A 13,244-nucleotide genomic window follows, 5' to 3' on the forward strand; every position below is an offset into this window, starting at 1 on the left:
CTGCTAGTCTATATTTATGTCTTCTAATATTATTGTTTCAAGGTTTGTTGTTTGGGATGGCCAGGATGAAATATTTTCCAACACTGGTATATTGTTACCTGGTGGGATATATATTACTGCTATGCAAATTCTTTTTGATATGTTGAAGTTCAAAAAAGAGATTAGTACCTCACCACTGGAAAAGATGGGTATATTACTGGTGTAGGGTGTGATGTTGAGTGTAGAGGGATATAGAAGTGCTGTCCGTCCCCCTTTTTTTAGATCTATCTTTTCTGGGTTTCCCAAAGTTTGGAGGTATTAATTCTGAGTCTTTTACATTGGGGTGTGGCCATGTTTCAGTAAGGGCTAGTATGTCAGGTTTATTTTGATCAATCCAGGCATGCAGTGGGGCTATTTTATTACATATACTTCTAAGGTTCCGTGTAAGTATGTTTAAATCTTTGGGGTTACTCCACATTTGAGTAGATAAGTAATGAGGAAGGAGTACCATGGGAAGTGTTTTTCTTCCTAGGTGATGGTACTGGTGTCACATGTGGTTTCATAGGTGGTGAGGAGGCCAATTTGTGGCTTGAATAATATGGGAGGGTATAGGGGAAAAACTGGGAGGAGATATGTGAGAAGCTGTGTTGGGGAGATGGTTGGAGGAGGTTGCTTATGTGCATTGGTGTGCGCAGGTATGTGAGGATATAGCTGTAGTGAGATTGAGAATTAAGAGTAAAGAAGCTAGGCAGGTTAGGAGGAGCATGTCAACTGTGATAGTGGGTTTAACAATAGTAAAAGTGGTGTCTGTGCTTTTGAATATAATAGGTGTAAAGAGAGATTATGTTATCTTGTGATATGTGTACAGTTGAATGTAAGGTTGGAAATGTTTTGACTTCATGGTGGGCTTTGACAATGTGGTTAGGTGTTTTGCCTCATGATGAGGAGGGGTGGGGTAGATGTGATTGGTCAGTAGTAAAATTATGGTGCAATGTTAGTTTGTGTGTATAGTAGAAGATAAGGTGGTAAGCCTGGTGTTAATGAAGACAGTTTGAGGTGATGATTGTACTGTGATGGTAAAGTAGAGTAAGATGCAAAGAATTATAGCAGGAGATGAGAATTCAAGGTGATGGGTGTAAGGGAAAGCAGATAAGTTTGTTTAAATCAAAGAATGTAAGGAGTGAATGAAATGTGGGTGTGGACAAGGTAGAGTTGTATATAATTGGATCATAGGAATGAGGGGGATTGATTTGCTTAGGATAAGAGAAGATGTGCTGGGGATGGGTGGGATATGGGGGAAGGGGAGGGGAGCAGAGTGAGCAAAGTGAGCAGAACAGGAAGAACCCTTCCAGATGGTTTACCACCATAAACAATCAGTGAGGTAGAATGTTCACGGATACAAAGACAAGGTGTCTGAACTCTAAATACTTGACAGCATTAATTTTATAGTTATTTGCTTTTCAATGTTTTTCCAGGCATATACTACACTAAGAGTAAAATATGCTGTTTTGTTTATGTAGCTCCACCTTCATCAGTAAAAGGCATGAGAGTGAGGGTGAGTAAGTGGGGGTGGGGATATCCTTCCAGCAGATTCAACACTACAAAACAGAACACACTAATGCATTACTTAACAAATTAAGTTATTAGTTTGAGTCTTGGAAATTGCCTTACAGAGATTTAACTCAGTGTATTTATTTGTTCCTTGTGAACTTTTGCAACTGCAGGTGAAATTCAGCTGTGCAAGTTCTTTAGATAGTGGGATATTGTAACTTTTGCAGCGGCAGTCAGACTTACATGTGCTTGTTTCACTTCTTGTAGAGTGAAGCAGCTGGATAGATAAGACACTTGGGACATGGAGTAGTGAAGCAATGTTTACTTATTTTCTAAAGGTTATGAAGTCTACACCTCAAATGTCTGTCATTATTTAGTATTATTTATCTACATCAGTCTTCAATGGTTTGTCACAAAACCAAAAATTTTATGAGGAGCTGAGTAAAAATATGCAGCAAAAATCTGAACATTCTGTAAAAATCTGTACCGTTGAGAGACATGAATATGAAATAATTTAGTAAAACTAATACAGGTTTATTTCTTATATATCTTGCAATGGACAAAAACACTAACATTAGTACTAAATAAACTATACTAATAACATTTATATCCCTTAACATAGACTAGACAATTCCTGGTTTGATCATGTAATCACACAAACCACCCACTGACAACTTTATTACACTACTTAACCTTTATCAGTTGCTACTATTTCTTTATAATGAATAATTAACATCATAAAACTAAATTAAAACACACTCATTATAAAAATCATTTCCCTAATATATTTGGTTGATGTACTAAATAACTAACTTTAAAATATTCAGTATTACAAATCAGACAGATATCAACTTACATTTTAACTTCTATCTGTAAAGTTTATACCCTCTATTAAAACTTAACTCTAAATATAATTAGAGAGTTCATTTATAGAACAACATATATACAGTTCATTCTTTCCCTCCTATGATTTCCTCTTTTTCCTTTTTTCAATATATTCTTTTCTACTTTGGTGGGAAAAATCAATTGGCCTAAATAAAACAGATTAATATTTCAAGTGACAATGCAACCCAGTGATTAAAATACATTCTTCCCACCCCTATCTTTCACTAAATAAAAAAAAAAAAACATACAAACATCAGCGAAACTATATGAAACTCATTTCATCAAGTGTTTTTGGATAAGATGAAAAACTAGTTGCCAGTAACCTGTATATATGTAAAACATTAGTCCTCCCACAAAGGATATGTATAAAAATAGAGCAAAATGCATATGATATAAAAACAACTTATAACTGTAGTAGATTATCATAATTCTATGATATAAAGGGTGGAATCTCTAACTATAACTTATAAGATCTAATTTTGACCAGTGACCACAACTCTGTAAGAACCATTAGGATATGATGAGAATACATTATTTGTATTACCTCTCAGCTAAACTTTCTCCTTAAGATAAAGTTCAGCTGATATTAGAGAGAGAGAGATATATACTGAGAACATAAATTTGAACTAGTCAAACTAATGATAAAAAACCTGATTTGTGATTAAAAGCATAAATATAATTATGGGAGGATTTTTTTTAATTTTTATTATTTCTGTGGGTGTACACATTAATTTCCTATTATAAAAAAAGTCTTGATAACTACCAGAATGAATAGTCTTTTATTAGATTTCTCCTCTCAGGTAAGACTGAACTGAGTACTCCCATCACTTATAATGGAATGCATAGACCTTTAAATCACAAGAGTTTCTTATTTAACAATCAATAAAATTAGTATCAATCAATAGATCTGTTTAAAATACCGGGTTTACATATTATATCAAAATGAGAAAGAGAAAAATTTAAATACTGTAAATCAGTAAATTTATAAAACAATACCTCCCCATTGTAAACATTAATATGAATTTAGAACTCATAACGTGTGCATTCTTTCTACAATTATCTACCTAAATAAAGAATCTACCTGCAAGCTCTAAATTAGTTCATTAATGTTTTATGTATTTTACTATAGCAATGCTGTATCCTATTTATATTAAACCAAAAGACATGTAAATAGTAGCAGAAAACTTCATTGTATCCCCAGTATGAATCTGCTTCAATTCAGTTATTCTATATTAAATTTCGAACTTAAGAACTTTTGAAATTGATGTTTGAATTGATAAAGATATTTACAAGTTTTTAAAGGTGAAGAGTCCAAGAATGGCCACTATTATTGGCATTCTGGAAATTCACAAAAATATAACTGACCCCCCGTTTCGACCCATTATTTCCAGAAGTAGATCCAAAACATATCCCATGGGGAAATATATAGATGTGAAATTGAAACATATTTACAATCATATATCCCATTCAGTAAAAGATTCATGGGATTTTTTGAGGAATTTCCCCACACAAACATGGAAGGATGACTATATGTTCGTTACAATTGATGTCATTGATATTTTTTCCTGTATACCTAAAACTATATGTTTAGAAGCATTTGGTAGCAGCATCAGGAAATATGCAGGAGTTGTATGGGATGAAGTGAGTTTAATATTGGAAATGCTGGACATCATTTTGGACAACAATTTTATATATTATGAAGGAGAGTATTTTTGGCAGACCAGGGGGTGGCAATGGGAGCAGCCTGTGCTCCTATTTACGCCAACCTGGTCATGCTAGATTGGGAAGACTCTGTTCTTTTTTCTAGTCCTTATTTTGAGCACATTGCTCACTATGTTAGACTTTTGGATGAACTTTATATTATATGGAAATCAAGTGAAGAAGGATTATTAGAGTTTATTCAGTTTCTCAACCACAGTAGTGAGTTTTTGAAATTTACACATTCATACAACAAGGTTGGCATGGCCTACCTTGACACTCTAGTATACACAGATGGAGGGAGATTACATTCCAAAATCTACAGAAAATAAACCTTTTTCAATGATTATTTGGCATATGGAAGCTGTCATCCTGAAACATTAAAAAAGAACATATACAAAGTTCAATGTATAAGTTCTATGAGAAGGACTACAGAGTACATGTCCCTAGTAGATGAAATAAATTTCATACATACAATGTTTTTTTGAAAGGGTTTATCCACAAAAAATATTGGACGATGTGGACACATGTATTGAGCTTATGGAATACCAAATACAAACCATTATTAGGATTAGGTAACAAATTTATTAAAGGAAGTAATTTTAGTGTTGGGAAAAATATATATCCAAATGAAGATAAGCGAAGGGCATTAATTTTGATGTACAATCCACAAACTGAAAATGTTATGCAAATTATTAAGAATTATTGGTATATTTTATTTAGTGATGAGACAGTAAGAAATAAAATAGGAGACAAACCAAGTATAGTGTATAAGATGGGAGCCAATATTAAAAGATCATTAGAAATGGAAAACACATATAGTAATGATACATCTATGAACATCATTCTACATACTACAAAATGTGGACCATGTAGCCAGTGCTGCTATATTATTGATAATAAGGAAATAATATTAAACAACACCCTTAGATCAAAAATCAGGTTTATCAAGGGGAATTGTAACACTAAAATGGTAGTATACATTGCCATTTGCCAAGAATATTTCAGTTATTATGTGGGAAAAACTGAAAGAAGTCTAAAAAAGCGTATATATGAACATATTTACAACATACGGAAAAAGGATGAAAGGAGTGCACTTTTCAAACATGTAGACACCAATGGTGATGAACATCATTTTAAATTTGGGTTGTTGGATATGGTTTAAAATGATCCCAGAGGTAGAGATATTAAAAAAAGTTTTAAATTATCATGAAGCATGGTGGCAAATATACACCAATGCCACCACTCCACCAGGACTTAACGATAATATTTCATTAAAGCAATTCTTGAGGCTAACACATAGTTATTTAGTATAAAATACATAGTTTGTATTTCAGTTATTAGACACTGGGTCATATGTGTGGTTGACAATATATATACAATTATCATTGTTATGTTATTATTCAGACATGACATTGGTGAGAATTGCTCAGCTCACTTATTTTGCAGTTTGTATTTGTGAAATGACTAGTCACGTTTTATTTCTGTACGATCCATTTACGACACAGTTGATGGAGTATGCAGTAAGTGGACCGCAACAATCTTAATGTAATATAGCTGTGTTTCAGATGTATAGTATTTTAGTAATAACAACAAGTTTTATATATAGTCTGTTACATACAGTTTTATGTACAGTTTTTATTATATATAGTTTTTATTAACTTTTATTGTAAGGATTTACAGTATGCACTATTTTCGAGGTTACTAAATTTAGGCATGCACAATTGGCAGACGGACTGCTTTATACATGAATTATATCTAGTTTTACAGCGGTCACGTCATGACTTTTGAAAATATTATTTATGAATGTTTTTTTTTTTTTGTTAGTGTATGCAAAATGGTTTAGTTTAGCATTGTTATATAGTATTTAATATAACACAAGTCTCTGCAATGGATATATAAATGAGTGAAATGTACAGACAGTTTTGTTTACTTTGTTGTATATTAATTACAAGGGATATACAAGGATACATTGTTGCTTTAAATTTTGACAGTTAGATTTTGGCGCCAATGATGTTTTAAAAGACGGACAACTCACAATGGAAATGTTCTGAAGAAGCCTAAGAGGTTTGGGTGAAAGCGCTTAACTGTAACATCTTGTCCGTGTTATTTTACAACGTATTTAATATATTTTTTAAAACGCATTTTCAAATACATTGTGCAATGTATGTTTAGTTTTATTATTTTATTTTGTTTATCAGTACGCACTTCAGCGTTGTATCTGCTTAACCTCAGAATTGTGTGGAGAGGTACAAGTAGTTTTTATTGACGTTACGCTAATAAATTTTTTAGCCAGCACTCGTGTGTTGTTTTCTTGGGGAACATTCATCGTACTGGCATTGACGGAGAATTGTTTCACTATATTCAAGATTGAAGAAAATATTACTGTAGATTATTTATACGTTTTTATTGCAAGTATCTCTTTTTGACTATTTGGACTGGTTTGGCCTTATTGCTGAATTTTAGCGAACCAAAGGTGTTGGATCACTTATTGGCACTCCGTGGCATTTTGTGTTTGAGTATCATTTGTACTATTAAACTTAAGAACTTAATAAATGAGACCTACCTCCATGGAATGAAAAGACTCATGGAAGAGCTCTACGATCTTGTAGCCTAGGCAGGTATGACCCTAGCCCTGAGTAGCATTCTGCCATCACCCAGAATGATGCTGCAGTACAAGGACAAAATTATTGACTTCAGCAATTGGCTAAGCTTCTGGTGCCATTCTAAAGGGATCTAGTATCTATCTGCCTGGGATGACATGGTCGACAGACCACAATGCTTTGCCAGAGATGGCCTGCACCTGTCACTCCTGGGATTCCGGATACTGGCTAAGGTTCTTGCTGACCCTATAGTGCCTTTTTTAGGCAAGGTTCAAATGACAAATTCAACACCATAACAGGAACAGGCAAGCAAAAACTGAGGGTGATGCTACTCAATGCTAGAAGTCTAAATCTCAAAATGCACTCACTCGAGGCACTCCTTAAAATGGAGAACATTGATATGTGTGCAGTGACTGAGACCTGGTTCAAGGCTCCAGAGATCACCCCTGCACTACCAGGCTATAACTCATACCACACTTTTCGGCCATGTAACCTGGACCGGAACACCAAAGGGGGAGGGTGTGTCCATATTATTTAAGGATATCCACACCTCCAGGCTAGTTGCTCAGCATAATGCAGCCGAGGTTATCCAAGTGCAACTAACTCTGGGCAAAACTGCAATCCAAACTGTAGCTTGCTACAGATCACCCACCATGCCCCAGGATTCCCATTCCTCTTTTCTTGATGTACTGGAAAATATTAGGGTTTAACCAAACACCCTTGGTGATTTCAACTACCCTACCATTTACTGGGAAAACTACTCATGTACCAACAACTTCGCTCAATGCTTTCTGGAATTCATAAACTCCAATGCCCTGGATCAACTTAACCACACCCCCACCAGGGGCAACAATATCCTAGATCTAGTCATTACCAACATGAGTGACTGGTGTTCCACACCTGAAGTCAATGCCTCATTGGTCCGATCTGACCATAAGCTAATTATCCTTGATATCCACATCCCACCCCCACCCCCCATTAAGGAAACCATGGTAAAAAAATTCTCCAAGGCCAACTTCATGTTTCTTAAGACAGAAGTGGTGAACTTCATGACACCCATGCAGATGGATAATATAGTTATGACTACTGAATACTACACAATTGCACTTTATAAGCACTTACATGAGTGCATGGATTGTGCTATTCCAAACAGAACCAAGACGCTATCCTCCAAAAAAAGGAAGCCAATCTGGTGGTCCCCTGCCATAAACAAACTGTACAACAGAAGGAAGAAACTGTTGCAAAAGAGAGTAAAATCTCATGAGTGGAGGAGCTCCCTGGTTAGCCTCAATAAGAAGCTGTGATCCCTGATAAAATCCTCCAAAGCTAGTTACGAAAACAAAATCAACACTGATTCTAAAGACAACCACAAAGCATTCTATAGCTATGTCAAAAATCTCAATGGCAACACAGATCTGTTCTGAGTTACAGCACAAAGGCACTAAATATACAGACCCAACTGATATTGCCAACATCCTGGCAGATAGTTTCAGTGCTAACTTTACCCCCTCTCACCCCCAAAAGAGCCCATCTGTATACCGGAAGAATGCAAAGTTCCTGTAATCATGGCTGCACAGGTAAAAACCACACTCTCCAAAGCCAAGAACACAGCATCCATGGGACCAGACAACATCCCAGGCTGCGTTCTACATGAACTATAGAACAAACTGGCACCCCACCTAAGTACCATGTTCAGTCATAGCCTCACCTCAGGCTTTGTGCCGGCTGAATGGTGCACAGTGACGGTTATCCCACTCCACAAGGGGGGAGCCAAAACAGACCCCGGGAACTACCGCCCCATTTGCTTGATGAGCCTGGTCTCCAAGGCCATGGAACATATCATCATGGAACTTATAAACAAAGACATTGGTAATCTCCAAACTCTGGAACCCACCGAGTTCGTGTTTGTAAAAGGCAGATCATGTCTCTTAAACCTGATAGATTTCTTTGAAGCAGTCACTAAAGCCGTAGACAAGGGTAAGGTGGTTCATGCAGCCTATCTAGATCTTGCCAGGGCTTTCAACACCATCCCCCACTCTGGAATTATAGATAAACTCACTAAACTAGGTATAAATCCCTATGTCACAAGATGGGTTGCCAACTGGTTCACAGACTCCAAATCCGACTTCAGACCAGTGACAAGTGGAGTACCACAGGGTTCAGTCCTGGGTCCTCTCCTGTTTGGTATCTACTTCTCTGAAGTACAGGCTAACACAGAAGGTCTTTGGCTAACAAAGTTCACAGATGACTGCAAACTGGGAGCCATAATCAAAACTCCTAACGACGTGGACATCCTACAAAAGGGCCTCACTGAGACAGATGGCTGGTGTCAAAGCCATGGCCTCAAGCTCAATGCCAAAAAGTGCATTGTCACCCCCTTTGGTAAAAACTCTGTACCCGTGCACTACAACATAGGCGGTAGTATACTTAACACCAAAAGTGTGATAAGAGACCTTGGGACACAGGTGGACAGTAGTCTCTCCTTTGATAATCACATTGCCACAGTAGTCAGGAAATCCTTCTATGTGGCACACCTCATCACAAAAGGTTTCTCATCCAGGAAAAAAGAGGTCATTGTTCCCCTCTACTCATCACTCATTAGACCCATTATAGAGTACAACGCCCCTTTTGGTATGTACCTCACAAGACATCTACAACAACTGGAAAGGCCGCAGAAATACCTCACAAAGAGGATTACCAGCCTCAAACAGATGCCCTATGCAGACTGTCTCAAAAAACTCCAGCTTTACTCCGTCGCATATCGCCTACTCAGAGGTGATCTCTGCCTAACATACAAAGCTATGTCAAACCCAGGGCTGTTGGACATGCTCCACTTAAAGAAATCCCAATCCCTCTGAGCTACATGCTCTAGAGACCTAAACCTTGTCACCACAATAAACAGAACATGCCGGAGGGATAGATTCCTGTCCCAGAGACTTCCTATACTCTGGAATAAACTACCTATCTATATCAAACAAAGCTCCTCATTAGCAGTCTTCAAGAAAAATCTTGATGATTGAATGGGAAATAGGAAATTCACCCCGGGGATCACCTCTGTGGCTCTGCTCCACAGTGGCACAGGAAAATAATTTTCTTGGGTGGCAAAAGCCAGGGTACCTTTTTGGCTGGGCTTGTATAGGCCCCAGGGCTGATAGCCTAGTACCTACCTATGAACCTATGAACAGGAATAGCTAAGTAAAATATTAACTTGCAATTCAAAACAGTAGCTTTATGAGTTTCTAATATCTGCTATTTTGTACATACCACTTATAATGTTCATGCATGTTACAAATGCACTGCTTTAAACAAAATGAAATGAGTTGCTGTGTTGTCTTTCGGCTTTTCCCGGTTAGGGGTTGCCACAGCGGTACTCCGGTCCACTAATGATTGGCAGTAGATTTTAACGAACACCGAGGTGCCAGCTCAATGTCCAACCTTTAATGAAGGCACGCCCATTTACGCATATCTTTCGAATGCCCATCCAACCGCAGGGAGGACATGCAGACTCCACACAGAAGGCACTCCCCGCACTCCAGCCGAGAAGTGAAGGGGAGAACCTCTTGCTGTGAGGCAACAATGCTACCACTGCACCACTTCATATTTTATCCTTATTAGATTATTATATTATTAACATACCATTAAATAATATACTTCAAAATATTTTTCTCATGTAATCACTTCTCCTGGTTGTTGTTTAAACATTCCACATGAACACTTCCTGTTTTAAAAGGGTGAAAGGTTGAGAATTTCTTCCTTCAGCTCTCACATTCCAAAAACAGTTCCAGGCTGCTGCAGTGGCTTAAAGAAAGTTGTGAACACTGAAAATAACATCTTTTGTTATATATTTCATCATTTAGAATGGGAAAAACAGTCAAGGAAGAATTTTTTTTTAAGTAAAAGACCCTCAAATGGACTAGGTGAGTTGTGTTATGGTGGTTACTGTTGGAGGTTGCAGACACAAATATTTTGTTAAATTTTCCCTTAGCACTTTGCTTGTGGTCCTCCAGAGGTTTTTCGTGGTCCTGCTCTAGAGCTGTCAGGTGGAACCCTAAACCTAGCCTCAGAGGTACCAACACAACTTTCACCCACTAGCCATTTCTAAGTGTGACCTCTTTTCCTGACCATATAAATTTACCTAACACTGTGGAGCAATGCTTTCCCACAGTTTCTCCAGCCAGCTTGGCCAACATGGGCATCCTGAGGCAGTGTAGGAACTACCTCATGTTCACCGACAATATTCTACTCCTAGTTCACACAAACTCAACATGTGAGAGATGCAACTATATTAAGAACCTTGAATCCATTTTCTCTCACTTACCAGTCAGTACATATGACAATGAGCAGGTAGTCAACATGCACACCTCACCTTTTACTCCACCCAAACACATATCACACATACTGACATATGTGGAGGTCCTCACCAGAAACATACCTAAATGCCAGAGACCTCCCAAACACAAACACAAGCATGCTGCACATAATACTTCCTTTACAGAACACAATGCACATATTAGCTCATGCACCACAAGCTTATCACCAAAGACATCCACATCCCATCCCCACCCCCCATTAGGGAAACCACCGTAAAAAAAATCTCCAAAACCAACTTCATGCTTCTTAAGACAGAAGTGGCAAACATCACGACACCCATGCAGATGGACAATAGAGGTATGACTGTTGAATCCAAATGCACTTTATAAGCGCTTACATGAGTGCATGGATTGTGCTATCCCTAAAAGAACCAAGATGCTATCCTCCAAAAAAAGGAAGCCAATCTGGTGGTCCCCTGCCATAAACAAACCGTACAACAGAAGGAAGAAACAGTTGTAAAAAAGAGCAAAATCCCATGATTGGAGAAACTCCCTGGTCAGCCACAGTAAGAAGCTGAGATCCCTCATAAAATCCTCCAAAGCTAGTTATGAAAACAAAATCACCACTGATGCTAAAGACAACCACAAAGCATTTTACAGCTATGTCAAGAATCTCAATGGCAACACTCAGATCTGCTCTGAGTTACAGCACAATGGCACTAAATATACAGAACCAACTGATATTGCCAACATCTTGGCAGACAGGTTCAGTGCTAACTTTACCCCCCCCCTCACCCCTTAAGGGGCCCATCGCTATACCAGAAGAATGAAAAGTTCCTGTAATCAGGGCTGCACAGGTAAAAAACACACTCTTTAAAGCCAAGAACACAGCATCCAAAGGACCTGACAACATCCAAGGCTGCATATTACATGAACTATAGAATGAACTGGCACCCAACCTAAGTACCATGTTCAATCATAGCCTCACCTCAGGCTTTGTGCCCACTGAATGGCGCACAGCAATGGTTATCCCACTTCACAAAGGGGGAGCCACCACAGATCCCAGGAACTACTGCCCCACTAGCCTGATGAGCCTGGTCTGCAAGGCCATGAAATGTATCATCATGGAACTTATAAACAAAGACATTGGCAATCTCCAAACTCTGGACACCACCCAGTTTGGGTTTGTAAAAGGCAGATCATGTCTCCTAAACCTGATAGACTTCTTTGATGCAGTCACCAAAGTCGTAGACAAGAGTAAGATGGTTCACACAGCCACTCTAGATCTCACCAAGGCTTTTAACACCATCCCCAACTCTGGAATTATAGATAAACTCCCTAAACTAGGTATAAATCCCTAAGTCACAAGATGGGTTGCCAACTGGCTCACTGACAGAACCCACACTGTGAAAGTAGCAGACTCCAAATCTGACTTCAGACCAGTGACAAGTGGAGTACCACAGGGTTCAGCCCTGGGTCCTCTCCTGTTTGGTATCTACTTCTCTGATGTATAGGCTAACACAGAAGGTCTTTGGCTAATGAAGTTCACAGATGACTGCAAACTAGGAGCCATAATCGAAACCCCTAATGATGTGGACATCATACAAAAGGGCCTCACTGAGACAGATGCCTGGTGTCAAAGCCATGGTTTCAAGCTCAGTGCCAAAATGTGCATTGTCATCCCCTTTGGTAAAAACTCTTCTCCCATGAACTACCACATAGACAGTAGTCTACTTAACACTGAAAGTATGATAAGAGACCTTGGGACACAGGTGGACAGTAGTCTCTCCTTTGATAATCACATTGCCACAGCAGTCAGGAAATCCTTCTAAGTGGCACACCTCATCACAAAAGGTTTCTCATCCAGGAAATAAGAAATCATTGTTCCCCTCCACTTGTCACTCATTAGATCCATTATAGAGTACAGCGCCCCTTTTGGTATGCACTTCACAAAACATCTACAACAACTGGAAAGCCGCATTAATACCTCACAAAGTGGATTTCAGGCCTCAAACAAATGCCTTACGCAGACCGTCTCAAAAAACTCCAGCTTTACTCCATCGCATATCGCCTACTCAGAGGTGATCTCTGCCTAACATATAAAGCTATGTCAAACCCAGAGCTGTTGGACATGCTCCACTTAAAGAAATCCCAATTCTTCTGAGCTACATGCTCTAGGGACCTAAGCCTTGTCACCACAATAAACAGAACATGCTGG

The sequence above is a fragment of the Protopterus annectens genome, chromosome 1.part1 (genome assembly GCF_019279795.1).
Source record: "Protopterus annectens isolate FY-2018-M chromosome 1.part1, PAN1.0, whole genome shotgun sequence".
In the NCBI taxonomy this organism is placed as follows: Eukaryota; Metazoa; Chordata; order Ceratodontiformes; family Protopteridae; genus Protopterus; species Protopterus annectens.